This window comes from Bubalus kerabau, chromosome 11 (genome assembly GCF_029407905.1).
Source record: "Bubalus kerabau isolate K-KA32 ecotype Philippines breed swamp buffalo chromosome 11, PCC_UOA_SB_1v2, whole genome shotgun sequence".
Classification (NCBI taxonomy): domain Eukaryota; kingdom Metazoa; phylum Chordata; class Mammalia; order Artiodactyla; family Bovidae; genus Bubalus; species Bubalus kerabau.
This window is the reverse complement of record NC_073634.1, coordinates 87453871-87470524: the sequence shown is the minus strand read 5'-3', so window position 1 is coordinate 87470524 and position 16654 is coordinate 87453871.

The window sequence follows — 16654 nt, the reverse complement described above, 5'->3', positions numbered from 1 at the left end:
CATGAGTCTTCTCCAACACCACAGTTCAAAAGCATCGATTCTTCGGCACTCAGACTTCTTCAAAGTCCAACTCTCACATCCATACATGACCACAGGAAAAACCATAGCCTTGACTAGACGGACCTTTGTTGGCAAAGTAATGTCTCTGCTTTTCAATATGCTATCTAGGTTGGTCATAACTTTCCTTCCCGGGAGTAAGCGTCTTTTAATTTCATGGCTGCAGTCACCATCCGCAATGATTTTGTAGCCCCCCAAAATAAAGTCTGACACTGTTTCCACTGTTTCCCCATCTATTTCCCATGAAGTGATGGGACTGGATGCTATGATCTTCGTTTTCTGAATATTGAGCTTTAAGCCAACTTTTTCACTCTCCACTTTCACTTTCATCAAGAGGCTTTTTAGTTCCTCTTCACTTTCTGCCATAAGGGTGATGTCATCTGCATATCTGAGGTTATTGAGATTTCTCCTGGCAATCTTGATTCCAGCTTGTGTTTCTTCCAGTCCAGCGTTTCTCATGATGTACTCTGCATAGAAGTTAAATAAGCAGGGTGACAATATGCAGCCTTGACGTACTCCTTTTCCTATTTGGAACCAGTCTGTTGTTCCATGTCCAGTTCTAACTGTTGCTTCCTGACCTGCATACAGATTTCTCAAGAGGCAGGTCAGGTGGGCATCTCTTTCAGAATTTTCCACAGTTTATTGTGATCCACACAGTCAAAGGCTTTGGCATAGTCAATAAAGCAGAAATAGATGTTTTTCTGGAACTCTCTTGCTTTTTCGATGATGTTGGCAATTTCATCTCTGGTTCCTCTGCCTTTTCTAAAACCAGCTTGAACATCAGGAAGTTTACGGTTCACATATTGCTGAAGCCAGGCTTGGAGAATTTTGAGCATTACTTTACTAGTGTGTGAGATGAGTGCAATTGTGTGGTAGTTTGAGCATTCTTTGGCATTGCCTTTCTTTGGGATTGGAATGAAAACTGACCTTTTCCAGTCCTGTGGCCACTGCTGAGTTTTCCAAATTTGCTGGCATATTGAGTACAGCACTTTCACAGCATCATCTTTGAGGGTTTGAAATAACTCAACTGGAATTCCATCACCTCCACTAGCTTTATTCGTAGTGATGCTTTCTAAGGCCCGCTTGACTTCACATTCCAGGATGTCTGGCTCTAGGTGAGTGATCACACCGTCGTGATTATCTGGGTCATGAAGATCTTTTTTGTACAGTTCTTCTGTGTATTCTTGCCATCTCTTCTTAATATCTTCTGATTCTGTTAGGTCCATACCATTTCTGTCCTTTATGGAGCCCATCTTTGCATGAAATATTCCCTTGGTATCTCTAATTTTCTTGAAGAGATCTCTAGTCTTTCCCATTCTATTGTTTTCCTCTATTTCTTTGCATTGATTGGTGAGGAAGTCTTTTTTATCTCTTCTTGCTATTCTTTGGAACTCTGCATTCAGTTGCTTATATCTTTCCTTTTCTCCTTTGCTTTTCGCTTCTCTTCTTTTCACAGCTATTTGTAAGTCCTCCCCAGACAGCCATTTTGCTTTTTTGCATTTCTTTTCCATGGGGATGGTCTTGATCCCTGTCTCCTGTATAATGTCACGAACCTCCATTCATATTTCATCAGGCACGCTATCTATCAGATCTAGGCCCTTAAATCTATTTCTCACTTCCACTGTATAATCATAATGGATTTGATTTAGGTCATACCTGAATGGTCTAGTGGTTTTCCCTACTTTCTTCAATTTCAGTCTGAATTTGGCAATAAGGAGTTCATGATATGAGCCACAGTCATCTCCTGGTCTTGTTTTTGCTGACTGCATAGAGCTTCTCCATCTATGGCTGCAAAGAATATAATCAATCTGATTTCAGTGTTGACCATCTGGTGATGTCCATGTATAGAATCTTCTCTTGTGTTGTTGGAAGAGGGTGTTTGTTATGACCAGTGCATTTTCTTGGCAAAACTCTATTAGTCTTTGCCCTGCTTCATTCCGTATTCCAAGGCCAAATTTGCCTGTTACTCCAGGTGTTTCTTGATTTCCTACTTTTGCGTTCCAGTGAAGAGGAACTAAAAAGCCTCTTGATTTGAAAGTGAAAGTGGAGAGTGAAAAAGTTGGCTTAAAGCTCAACGTTCAGAAAACGAAGATCATGGCATCCGGTCCCATCACTTCATGGGAAATAGATGGGGAAACAGTGGAAACAATGTCAGACTTTATTTTGGGGGGCTCCAAAATCACTGCGGATGGTGACTGCAGCCATGAAATTAAAAGATGCTTACTCCCTGGAAGGAAAATTATGACCAACCTAGATAGCATATTGAAAAGCAGAGACATTACTTTGCCAACAAAGGTCCGTCTAATCAAGGCTATGGTTTTTCCTGTGGTCATGTATGGATGTGAGAGTTGGACTGTGAAGAAGGCTGAGCGCCAAAGAATTGATGCTTTTGAACTGTGGTGTTGGAGAAGACTCTTGAGAGTCCCTTGGACTGCAAGGAGATCCAACCAGTCCATTCTGAAGGAGATCAGCCCTGGGATTTCTTTGGAAGGAATTATGCTAAAGCTGAAACTCCAGTACTTTGGCCACCTCACGTGAAGAGTTGACTCATTGGAAAAGACTCTGATGCTGGGAGGGACTGGGGGCAGGAGGAGAAGGGGACGACAGAGGATGAGATGGCTGGATAGCATCACTGACTCAATGGATGTGAGCCTGAGTGAAACTCCAGGAGTTGGTGATGGACAGGGAGGCCTGGCATGCTGTGATTCATGGGGTCGCAAAGAGTCGGACACGACTGAGCGACTGATCTGATCTGATAATGAAAAGGACAAAAAACATATTCTTTTTTGGGTATTAGTTCTAAAAGGTCTTGTAGGTCTTCATAGAACCATTCAACTTCAGCTTCTTCAGCGTTACTGGTTGGGGCATAGACTTGGATTACTGTGATATTGAATGGTTTGTTTGGAAATGAACAGAGATCATTCTGTTGTTTTTGAGATTGCATCCAAGTACTCCATTTCAGACTCTTTTGTTGACCATGATGGCTACTCCATTTCTTCTGAGGGATTCCTGCCCGCAGTAGTGGATATAATGGTCATCTGAGTTAAATTCACCCATTCCAGTCCATATTAGTTTGCTGATTCCTAGAATGTCGACATTCACTCTTGCCATCTCTTGTTTGACCACTTCCAATTTGCCTTGATTCATGGACCTGACATTCCAGGTTCCTATGCAATATTGCTCTTTACAGCATTGGGCCTTGCTTCTATCACCAGTCACATCCAAAACGGGGTATTCTTTTTGCTTTGGCTCCATCCCTTCACTCTTTCTGGAGTTATTTCTCCACTGATCTCCAGTAGCATATTGGGCACCTACGACCTGGGGAGTTCCTCTTTCAGTATCCTATCATTTTGCCTTTTCATACTGTTCATGGGGTTCTCAAGGCAAGAACACTGAAGTGGTTTGCCATTAAAATTGTATAGAAAAGTAAAATTTTTATGATCATTATTCAGAATATATGATTATATATTAAAAAATCCAAAATCTAGGAATTAATAATTTTAGAATTGTTGTTGTTCAGTCACTCAGTCATGTCCAACTCTTTACAATCCCATGAACAGCAGAATGCCAGGCTTCCCTGTATATAACAGCTAATTCCAATATAAAAATGCAAAAAAGACTGGAACATGTACATTTTAAAATAGGATGTGTGTGTGTGTGTGTGTGTGTGCTTAGTCGCTCAGTTATGTCTGACTCTTTGCGACCCCATGGACTGTAACCCACTAGATTCCTTTCTCATGGGATTTTCCAGGCAAGAATAGTCAGGGCTTCCCAGGTGGCACTAGTGGTAAAGAACCCACCTGCCAATGTTGGAGATAGGAGACATAAGAGATGCAGATTCAGTCCCTGAGTTGGGAAGATTCTATGGAGGAGGGCACGGCAAGCCACTCCAATCCCATGGACAGAGGAGCCTGATAGGCTATGGTCCATAAGGTCACAAAAAGCTGGACATGACTGAAGCGAATTAATACACACAGGCAAGAATACTGGAGTGGGTAGCCATTCCCCTCTCCAGGGGATCTTCTCGACCCAGGGATCAAACCCCAGTCTCTTGCATTGCAGGTGGATTCTTCACTGTCTGAGCCATCAGGGAAGCCCATAAAATAGGATACCAAAATGCAAAGATACTGACCTTTATTGTAAATACAGTTACATGTTTAATTATAATCAGAGTATGAAGCCCTTTCTACCAGAAGAATGGCTCAGATGAAAACACAAAAATGTCAGGTATTTATGAGAATGTAGAAAAATTGAAACTTGCAGAAGCACTGCTTAATTTCCACATGCAAATAATAAAGCTAAATCATATTTTAAAATTTGCAATGAGTCAAGGACTTAAAAATAAAACTTAAAGCTATAAAACTTCAAAAGAAAACATACAGATAAATTTTCATGACCTTAACTTTAGCAAGGAATTCTTATGCGACATCAAAAGCATGAGCAACAAAATAAAAAGTAAAGTAGTTTTCAGTAAAATTTAAAAATAAACATATGAATCAAAAGAGATTGATAAGTAAATAGACAGCCTATAGGATGGGAGGAAATATTTCCAAATCATATATCTATCTAATAAAATTATATCCAGACTATATCGATACAAGGAACTATGAAAATAACTGAACAACAAAAGAGCATGCCAACTGAAAATTGAGCCATGCACTTGAATTGACATTCCTGTCATTCCACTTCTAGGTATATATGCAAAATAATTTTGAACAAGGGACTCACAGGGTACTTGTATGTAAATATTCACAGTCAAAAGGTTGAAAAAACTCGAGAGTCCATCAACAGGAGAATATATCAACAAAATATAATGAAATACAGCTCATGAAAAAAAATGAGATTCTAACAAATGCTACAACATGGATTAAACTTGAAAATGTTATGCTAAGTGCTATAAACCAAACATGAATGGAAAATATAACAAGATTCTACTTATATAAATTATCTGTTGCAGCACATTTGATAAGGTCCAAAACTACCATGAGATTTTGATCTACACCAAAAAGTCCCTGATATTTTATCCTGTCTAAAACATCTAAGACATAGGAGCAACCTAAATATTCATAGACAAATGAATGGATAAAGATGTGGTAAGGATGTACACACCCACACACCCAGACCCACACCCCCCAACCCCACACACACACCAAACATAAACACACACCATGGAATACCACTCAGCCATAAAAAGAATAAAATAATGTCTTTCACAGCAACAAAAGTGGATCTAGACATTATCATAATAAATGAATTATGTCAGACAGAGGAAGACAGATATCATATGATATCATATGCAGAATCTAAAATATGATACAAATGAGCTTATTTACAAAACAAAAACAGACACACAGACATAGAAAATCATTTAAGGTTACCAAAGGAAAAAGGGGGTAGGGGTAAATTAGGAGTTTGGGATTAGCAGAGACAAACTACTATATATAAAATAGGTAAACAGCATGGTCCTACTGTATACCACAGGGAATTATATTCAATATACTATAATAAACCATAGTGAAAAATTATATATACATTTGTAACTGAATCACTTTGTTGTACACCAGAAAGTAACAAAACATTGTAAATCAACTATACTTCAAAAAAAAAAAAATCCCTGCATATATTTGGTCCATGCCAAATGGTTTTAGATAGAACCAAATGGCTGATAATTTAACTATGTCAAATAAGCAGGTTTACTGAGATAGAAAATATATTGGAGGTCAGCAGAAGAAAGGATTGGGGAGTCATTGCTTAATGGGTACAGAGTTTGTGTAATTAAGATTTTTGGAAATAGATATAATATTGTACAAATTGTAAATTTAATTAATACCATGAATTGTATAGTTGAAAAGCCATACAAATTTTATACCACATATGTTATATCAAAAAATAAAAATAAATCTACTTTTGGAAACTTAAATTTGTAAAATCACTTTGGAACACTGAGAATATCTATCAAACATATTCATACTCTAATGAGTCATTATTTATACTCATACCAAACATAATTGTGTACACTTCTATTAAAAGACATTTTTCTAAAATTAGTGCTGAAATGCTACATGTAGTAAGATGAATACATGAGGCATGGTATATTTATACTGTACTTCAGTGAAAATGCAGAGAAGGCAATGGCACCCCACTCCAGTGCTCTTGCCTGGAGAATCCCATGGACGGAGGAACCTGGTAGGCTGTAGTCCGTGGGGTCGCTAAGAGTCAGACTCGACTGAGCGACTTCATTTTCACTTTTCACTTTCATGCATTGGAGAAGGAAATGGCAACCCACTCCAGTGTTCTTGCCTGGAGAATCCCAGGGACGGGGGAGCCTGGTGGGCTGCTGTCTGTGCGGTCGCACAGAGTCGGACAGACTGAGGCGACTTAGCAGCAGCAGCAGTGAAAATGAGCTAAGAATAAAAATGCAAATAAACTTGCAAAACACTTAAAGGATGCCTTTGAAAGAAGCCAGAAGCAAAATATGTATTTTATAATTCCAATAACATAACACATATAAAGGATAAGCAACATTAATGTATGGTTTGAGGTAAAAACATGGTTATTCTCAGAGTGAGGGTTAAATACTTGAAGGAATTACAGGGTTGATAGGGCTCTAGATTGTGATAGCATTCTGTGTTCTGATATGGTTGTCAATTTTTCCATATTAATATTATGCTCCAATAAAGAGTTTATATAAAAAATACCAAACATAAAATGTCCATTGTAAATTAGTAAAATTATCTGTTTCATTTATTTAAATGTTACAGCAGAGAGGCAAATGTGATTACATTGGCAACTAGCAGCTATGTGAATTGCTGCCAGATTCCTTAGTACTGTTAGATTCAACTAATATAAGGTTTATTTCAACATATGTCAACAACAGAGAAATGTGATTTTGAAGTGACTCGTGAATAGCTGTAGGTCATGGGAAGGCTGAATGGAATAAATGTCTCTGGCTGGCAACCATTCACAGGTACCAGTTACATGACAAGCTTACCACTTCCTCATTTACAACGTAATGCACATTTCTCAAAATCTTCTCTTGTAGTTTATCCCAGAATCATGGACAGTTTTCTAATTTGCTGGATAGCCATTTACAAACATTTTTACACCTAAATAATATGAAGAAGTGCTTTGGGTCTTTAGGAAGACCCTGAGGGTATGAAAATTTATTTCTCTTAGTTATTCAGATTACAGCTACTAAAAATGTCTGAATTGTGAAAGTGAATACCTGGTGACATTGTGAGCATGTTGTATTTTTGCTTCCTAACTGAGAAACAAGTAAGATCATTACCCAACATAATCATTTGAATAGCAATTTGAAAATATAAAGAGATTTCAAAGTTTTATTCTTTTGAAGCCAACAATTCTTCTAGTGGAAGTCAAACTTAAGGAGTGTATGGAAAGTTTCACACACAAAGACCTCTATATTAATATGTATTTCAAAGATGAAGAAAATTGGATGCTACACACTACACATTTCTTACTTCAAGAAGAAGATGATTAAATAAGTCAGTCACTCAGAAATCAAATTGCCAACATTCGCTGGATCACCGAAAAAGCAACAGAGTTCCAGAAAAACATCTATTTCTGCTTTATTGACTATGCCAAAGCCTTTGACTGTGTGGATCACAATAAACTGTGGAAAATTCTGAAAGAGATGGGAATACCACATCACCTGACCTGCCTCCTGAGAAACCTATATGCAGGTCAGGAAGCAACAGTTAGAACTGGACATGGAACAACAGACTGGTTCCAAATAGGAAATGGAATACGTCAAGGCTGCATATTGTCTTATTTAACTTCTATGCAGAGTACATCATGAGAAACGCTGGACTGGAAGAAACACAAGCTGGAATCAAGATTGCCAGGAGAAATCTCAATAACCTCAGATATGCAGATGACACCACCCTTATGGCAGAAAGTGAAGAGGAACTAAAGAGCTTCTTGATGAAAGTGAAAGTGGAGAGTGAAAAAGTTGGCCTAAAGCTCAACATTCAGAAAATGAAGATCATGGCATCTGGTCCCATCACTTCATGGCAAATAGATGGGGAAACAGTGGAAACAGTGGCTGAGTTTACATACTGGGGGCTCCAAAATCACTGCAGATGGTGACTGCAGCCATGAAATTAAAAGACGCTTACTCCTTGGAAGGAAAGTTATGACCAACCTAGACAGCATATTAAAAAGCAGAGACATTACTTTGCCAGCAAAGGTCCATCTAGTCAAGGGTGTGGTTTTCCCAGTAGGCATGTATGGATGTGAGAGTTGGACTATAAAGAAGTCTGAGTACCAAAGAATTGATGCTTTTAAACTGTGGTGTTGGAGAAGACTCTTGAGAGTCTCTTGGACTGCAAAGAGATCCAACCAGTCCATCCTAAAGGAGATCAGTCCTGGAAGGACTGATGCTGAAGCTGAAACTCCAATATTTTGGCCACCTGATGTGAAGTGCTGACTGATTTGAAAAGACCCTGATGCTGGGAAAGATTGAAGGCAGGAGAAGGGGACAACAGAGGATGAGATAGTTAGATGGCATCTCCGACTCAATGGACATGAGTTTCGGTAGACTCCGGGAATTGGGGATGGACAGGAAGGCCTGGTGTGCTGCGGTTCATGGGGTCGCAAATAGTTAGACATGACTGAGCGACTGAACTGAACTGAACTGATACTTAAAACAACTCACTATTAATATCAGGGCAGTAGGAGTTTCAATTAGAAGTTATGTGTCTTTAGTTGTCCTATTTCCTATTGTTGAAATAGGAAATAAACTTTAATGCATGTAGCTTAGCATAAAAATATTAAATTGTGAAAAGCTCTTACAAAGAGTTTCTTATATATAATATGCTTATGAGAGTATAAAGATAAGTTATATATATATATATAATGTATATAATGTAATGATGTAAAGCTACAATACAGGAAAATGAAATATTTGTAATAGTGTATAATCATGTGAAACAGTTATTAACAAATTTGAATAGAAGAGGAAATTAATTTGAAGGCAATGGCAACCCACTCCAGTACTCTTGCCTGGAAAATCCCATGGATGGAGGAGCCTGGTGGGCTGCAGTCCATGGGGTCACTAAGAGTTGGACACGACTGAACGACTTCACTCTCACTTTTCCCTTTCATGCACTGGAGAAGGAAATGGCAACCCACTCCGGTGTTCTTGCCTGGAGAATCCCAGGGACGGGGAATCTGGTGGGCTGCTGTCTATGGGGTCGCACAGAGTGGGACACAACTGAAGCAACTTACCAGCAGCAGCAACAGCAAGTTAATTAAAACTGTTTCTGGATTATGTAGAATAAATGCCTCTTAAGCAACTTAATAGAGATTTTTACCTTCAATGATACATCAAATAAATGATCAAGTTCATGCTTGAGCTAGTTCCTTGGTCTATAAAACTAGTGTTCTGCGAGTTGTAAAAAGAAAAGATTTGACTGTGACAATTTAAAAAAATAAAGGGTTTTTAAATGTTGCAAAAAGAATTGTCAGGTGAAATGATTGAGTTGCTGCCAATGCTGAGGAAATAGTGAATGTGGCTATCGAATTGCAATTATTTGAAAAATGAATGGGTGTTTAGTAAGATGAAGGATAATCAATGTAGATGGTTCCTGTGAGAAGTCAAACTGTGAAGAAAACAGAATGATTTGCATATTAAAAGGTATTTATTTAGAAGTCAAATTTTTTGAGATAAGAATAAACTAAACATTATACCAGGTACATTGAAAAGCACCAAAAGAAATAAAATGATTAACTGATCTGTACACTTGTAAGTAATGAGGTTCAGTTAACTAACTCTTATTTTCAAAGAGGAGGTCACTTACTGTCATTTACTACTCAGAAGGAGCTGAGTTTGAAGCAGCAAGACTGTTAAGGGCATCTTTTATACATCTACTATTTTGTTTTTGGTACATTTTATTATTCCTCAGACAGATATTTAAGAACTTGTTGCAGTAAATTTACCATATCTCAGGTTTATTACTTCTATTGCTGTATATGGCTCTTTTTATACTGTTTGTCAGCCTTGTAAAAGCAGGTAGATTTAGCATTCAGACTATGAGACGTTAAGTAATTTATGACTGAAAAGTGATCAATTCTCATCACCATCGCCAATGCTATAAGGAAAAATGTATTGACAGAAATTAATTTCATGACAGTATCCTAGGCACTGGAGGGTTCTGGAAAGCAAAGGTCCAATGAATCATTCTAGTTCAACGTAAATGTTTCCCACCTCCTTCATGAACTACAAATTTCCACATAAGTATGATTTCTAACATCTACTGTATGAAGATTTATAAAGGCAATTTGGATAAAACTCAATTAGCTGAGCAATGAGCACTTTTAATATATTAGTATGAGTTCAGTCACTCAGTGATGTCCGACTCTTTGAGACCCCATGAACCACAGCACGCCAGGAGTCTACTCAAACTTATGTCCATTGAGCCGGTGATGCCATCTAACCACCTCATCCTCTGTTGTCCCCTTCTCCTCCCACCTTCAATCTTTTCCAACATCAGGGTCTTTTCAAATGAGTCAGCTCTTCTCATCAGGTGGCCAAAGTATTGGAGTTTCAGCTTCAACGTCAGTCCTTCCAATGAACACCCAGGACTGATCTCCTTCAGGATGGACTGGTTGGATCTCCTTGCAGTCCAAGGGACTTGCAAGAGTCTTCTCCAACACCACTGTTCAAAAGCATCAATTCTGTGCTCAGCTTTCTTTATAGTCCAACTCTCACATCCATACATGACTACTGGAAAAACCATAGCCTTGACTAGACAGGCTTTTGTTGGCAAAGTAATGTCTCTGCTTTTTAATATGCTGTCTAGGTTGGTCATAACTTTCCTTCCAAGGAGTAAGCATCTTTTAATTTCATGGCTGCAATCACCATATGCAGTGATTTTGGAGTTCAAAAAGAGTCAGCCACTGTTTCCACTGTTTCCTCATCTATTTGCCATGAAGTGATGGGACCAGACATCATTATCTTAGTTTTCTGAATGTTGAGCTTTAAGCCAACTTTTTCACTCTCCCCTTTCACTTTCATCAAGATATCATTTTCATTCAATATATCAGCTCTCCAATATAATGGCTCCCTAATATAGGCATCTGGTCCTATCACTTCATGGGAAATAGGTGGGGAAACAGTGGAAACAGTGTCAGACTTTATTTTAGGGGGCTCCAAAATCACTGCAGATGGTGACTGCAGCCATGAAATTAAAAGACGCTTACTCCTTGGAAGGAAAGTTATGATCAACCTAGATAGCATATTTAAAAGCAGAGACATTACTTTGCCAACAAAGGTCTGTCTAGTCAAGGCTATGGTTTTTCCAGTGGTCATGTATGGATGTGAGAGTTGGACTGTGAAGAAAGCTGAGCACCGAAGAATTGATGCTTTTGAACTGTGGTGTTGGAGAAGACTCTTGAGAGTCCCTTGGACTGCAAGGAGAGCCAACCAGTCCATTCTGAAGGAGATCAGCCCTGGGATTTCTTTGGAAGGAATGATGCTAAAGCTGAAACTCCAGTACTTTGGCCACCTCACGTGAAGAGTTGACTCATTGGAAAAGACTCTGATGCTGGGAGGGATTGGGGGCAGGAGGAGAAGGGGATGACAGAGGATGAGATGGCTGGATGGCATCACTGACTCAATGGACTTGAGTCTGAGTGAACTCCTGGAGTTGGTGATGGACAGGGAGGCCTGGCGTGCTGCAGTTCATGGGGTCTCAAGGAGTCAGACACGACTGAGCGACTGAACTGAACTGAACTGAATATAGGAAAATTGAACTATTCTCATTGACCATATGTCAAAGGGACTTATAATTTCTTAAAGATAATTTTGTGAAAGAGTGTATGCATGTGTATATATATACACGAAAAAATGAAAATGTTAGTTGCTCATTCTGAACATCTGACTCTCTGTGACACCATGGAGTGCAGCCTGTCAGGCTCCTTTTTGATGGAATTCTCCAGGCAAAAATACTGGAGTAGGTAGAGCCATTCCCTTCTCCAGAGAATCTTCCTGTCCCAGAGATTGAACCTGGGCCCCCAGCTTTGCAGGCAGATTCGCTACCATCTGAGTCACCAGGGAAGCCCGTGTACATATGTACATATATACTGCTTAAATTGACAAAATCCAGGATTAATAAACAAGTCCCTATGATTTATAATAATCTGAGAGAAGGCAGAAAAATTGTTTAAATCACAGAAAGTTCAATGAGCTGACACATTATTGAGGTAAAATTTGGCTTATGTATTTACACTGACACATATACAATATATTCTAATTTTAATTCTTCCAAAATTATTTTTGAAAAGCACATTTATATTATTATCAGACACTAAATTTTAATTCAAACTTGTTTGTCTATGGTAATTGGTTTGTGGATCGAGTGCTTTCCTTTGGAAATATCCAAAATGTAATCTGTCAAATGATTCATTACTACTACATGCATATATTTTTCAGATTTAATGAAAATGTCTCATTATTAAGATATGATTTTATTTCATAATGTATCAATTTGCTACTAAAATATTAGGAAATATGACTTAATTTGTGATTTATTAGCACCAATTGAATGTTGTGTTCTTTAATTAAAACTCTTTCAATGTTGGCCTCTCATGCACTATTCTCTCAATTATTGTTGATTTGTGACTTCTCATCTCCCAACTATATTTTATTCCTCAAAAATATACACGGTTTTCCAGTGCATATTAGGATATAATCATCTTCACAATGAGTCATTTTCCCTAAAAATGGTAGGGACACTTTAACATATTTTAGAGTATTTATTAAATAATTGGGCTTCCCTCGTGGTTCAGACAGTAAAGAATCTGCCTGCAATGCAGGAGACCTAGGTTCGATCGCTGGGTTGAGAAGATTCCCCTGGAAGAGGGCAAGGAACCCACTCCAGTATTCTTGCCTTGAGAATCCCCATGGACAGAGGAGCCTGATGGGCTACAGTCCATGGGGTCACAAAGAGTCAGACATGACTAAGCGACTAAGCACACACATACACCATTAAATAATTAACACTGAGTTACTCCTTCACCTTAGACATATAATAAAGACATTCCTGATGTGAAAGAAAAAAAAAAAAAAACTCATGAAGATCTATTTCATTGCCAGAGATAAAATTGCCAACATCATTTGGGTGATAGATAAAGCAAGGGGATTCCAGAAAAACATCTACTTCTGCGTAATTGGTTATGCTAAATCCTTTGATTGTGTGGATCACAACAAACTGTAGAAAATTCTTCAATAAATGGGAATACCAGACCACTTTATTTGCCTCCTGAGAAACCTGTATACAGGGCAGGTAGCAATAGGTAGAACCAAATATGATACAATGGACTGGTTCCAAACTGAAAAAGGAGTACACCAAGGCTATATATTGTCATCCTCTTTATTTAAGTTATATGCAGAGTACATCATCCAAAATGCTGGACTAGATGAAGCACAAGCAGGAATCAAGATTGCCAGGAGAAATATCAATAACCTCAGATATGCAGATGATACCACCCTTATGGCAGAAACAAAGAGGAACTAAAGAGCCTTTTGATGAAGGTGAAAGAGGAGAGTGAAAAAGCTGCCTTACAACTCAACATTCAAAAAACTAACATCATGGTGTCTAGTCCATGCCACTGTAAGTCCAAGGTATTCATGGCAAATAGATGGGGAAACAATGGAAACAGTGACAGACTTTATTTTCCTGGGACACAAAATCACTGCAGATGGTGACTGCAGTCATGAAATTAAAAGACACTTACCCCTTGGAAGAAAAGCTATGATCAACCTAGATAGCATATTAAAAAGCAGAGACATTACTTTGCCAAGAAAGGTCCATCTAGTCAAAGCTGTGGTTTTTCCAGTAGTCATGTATGAATGTGAGAGATGGATCATAAAGAAGGCTGAGTGCAGAAGAACTGATGCTTTCAAGCTGCGGTGTTGGAAAAAATACTTGATAGTCCCTTGGACAGCAAGGAGATCACATTGGTCAATCCTAAAGGAAATAAATCCTGAATATTCATTGGAAGGACTGATGATGAAGCTGAAGCTCCAATACTTTAGGCACCTGATTCAAAGAGCTGACTCATTAGAAAAGACCCTGATGCTTGGAAAGATTGAGGGTAGGAGGAGCAGGGGTCAACAGAGGATGAGATGTTTGGATGGCATCATTGATTCAATGAACACGAGTTTGAGCAAACTCCAGGAGATGGTGAAGGACAAGGAAGCCTGGTGTGCTGCAGTCCATGGGGAAACAAAGAGTCAGATATGACTGAACAACTGAACAACAACAACAGACTGGATTATAATGCATTCATACTATTAGATATATTTTCCTGATGTGAAAAATGAAGTTTGTGGAATTAGGGAAATTAATTCCATTGCCAGAAAGTAAAAGAGCTCCTTTCAAATATTTTTTTCAAATTCTTTTTATTTTACCTTTGGTGTCTCATACAGCTATTTTTGTGAATAAGAGATTTATAGATAAGCATTAAAATTACTAATGATATTAAAAAGGTACCATCAACATCCTGCAAACAGCAGATAAGGCCTTGGAATATCTGTTCTCCTGCTGCCCTGTTACTACTGGCTACTTCATCATATGAATATTTCTAAATATTATGAATTATGAATTTGTCTACAGTTTCCTTCTGGAGCAAACAACCCCAATGTATGCACTCAGAAGGTACCATAAATCAGTAGATGTGGCAAATGATTGTTTTCTACTTTCTAATCAACACTGCCTAAATATCCAGTCTCATTTTTCTTAGGCTACAATCTTACAGAATCATTATTCTTTTTTTAATTCTAAGCCTACTGGAAGATAGATTTATATTTTCTTACCATACACCTTGATACTGATATTATTCCCCAAGACAACTGATTTATTAGTGGTGATATAATGCTCTATGTGGCACCAAAGTGACAGTCTACCCACAAAATGCCAATGTGAGAAACAAGATAATTCCATTTAAAAAAAAAAAAAAAAAAAAGAGTGCTGATCAGAGAAGCCATGATATAGCTCAACAAAACAGCTCACTCTTCTGCTCAGGACTGTATATGACATCTGCTACCTATTTAGCTTATGTAGGGCAGTGCCTTAATTTTGTTAAGGTTAAGAAATCAATTGTGATTCAGCTTCTGCTTATGTTATAATGTTTAATTATGTTCCTAGCAAACATGAAGGGCAGGCCATGCAGAGAATAAGATACAAAGATAGCATATGAGCTGGAGTTTACATAATCATGATTATGTTATTATAGTTTATTTTAAAAGACACTATAATAGAACATAACAGATCTCCCATATTCCTCATTTAATAAAGGTAGAACCTGAGACCAAGTGAATTTGAATGAAACACCCAAACTCTCACAGGCACTCAGTGGAAAAGTGTATCCTCATACTTCTCAAAGGCTTAGATTAAGGTTTATCTGGTTTGATTTGATGAACCTCAAGTGTTTCACAAAATAGGACTAATGAACTACTGCATGTGGCATTCTGGATTTTAGACAGGTCCATTCAATCTGATATTTAAAGCCTGCTGCTACTGCTGCTAAGTCGCTTCAGTCATGTCCGACTCTGTGCAACCCCATAGACGCTATGCAAAGAAATAGAGGAAAAACAATAAAATGGGAAAGACTAGAGATCTCTTCATGAAAATTAGAGGTACCAAGGTGACAATTAACACAAAGATGGGCACATTAAGGACAGAAATGTTATGGACCTAACAGAAGTAGAAGATATTAAGAAGAGGTGGCAAGAACACACAGAAGAACTATACAAAAAAGATCTTCATGACCCAGATAACCATGAAGGTGTGATCACTAACCTAGAGCCAGACTCCTGGAGTGCAAAGTCAAGTGGGCCTTAGGAAGCATCACTATGAACAAAGCTAGTAAAGGTGATGGAATTTCAGTTGAGCTATTTCAAATCCTAAAAGATGATGCTGTGAAAGAGCTGCACTCACTATGCCAACAAATTTTGAAAACTCAGTAGTCATGCAGGACTGGAAAAGGTCAGTTTTCATTTCAATCCCCAAATAAAGGCAATGCCAAAGAATGTTCAAACTACCTCACAGTTTCACTCATCTCACACACTAGCAAAGTAATGCTCAAAATTCTCCAAGCTAGGCTTCAACAGTACGTGAACTGAGAACTTCCAGATGTTCCAGATGGATTTAGAAAAGGCAGAGGAACATGAGATCTAATTACCAACATCTGTTGGATCATAGAAAAAGCAAGAGAGTTCCAGAAAAACACACACTTCTGCTTCATTGAGTACGCTAAAGCATTTGACTGCGTGGATCACAACACCTGTGAAAAAATCTTAAAGACATGGGAATACCAGACCACCTGACCTGCCTCTCGAGAAATCTGTATGCAGGTCAAGAAGCAACTATTAGAACCAGACATAGAATAACAGATTGGTTCCAAATTGGGAAAGAAATATTCAAGGCTGTGTATTGTCACCATGTTTATTTAACTTATATGCCGAGTACATCATGCGAAATGCCAGGCTTGATGAAGCACAAACTAGAATCAAGATTGCCAGGAGAAATATCAATAACCTCAGATATGCAGATGATACCACCCTTAAGCAGAA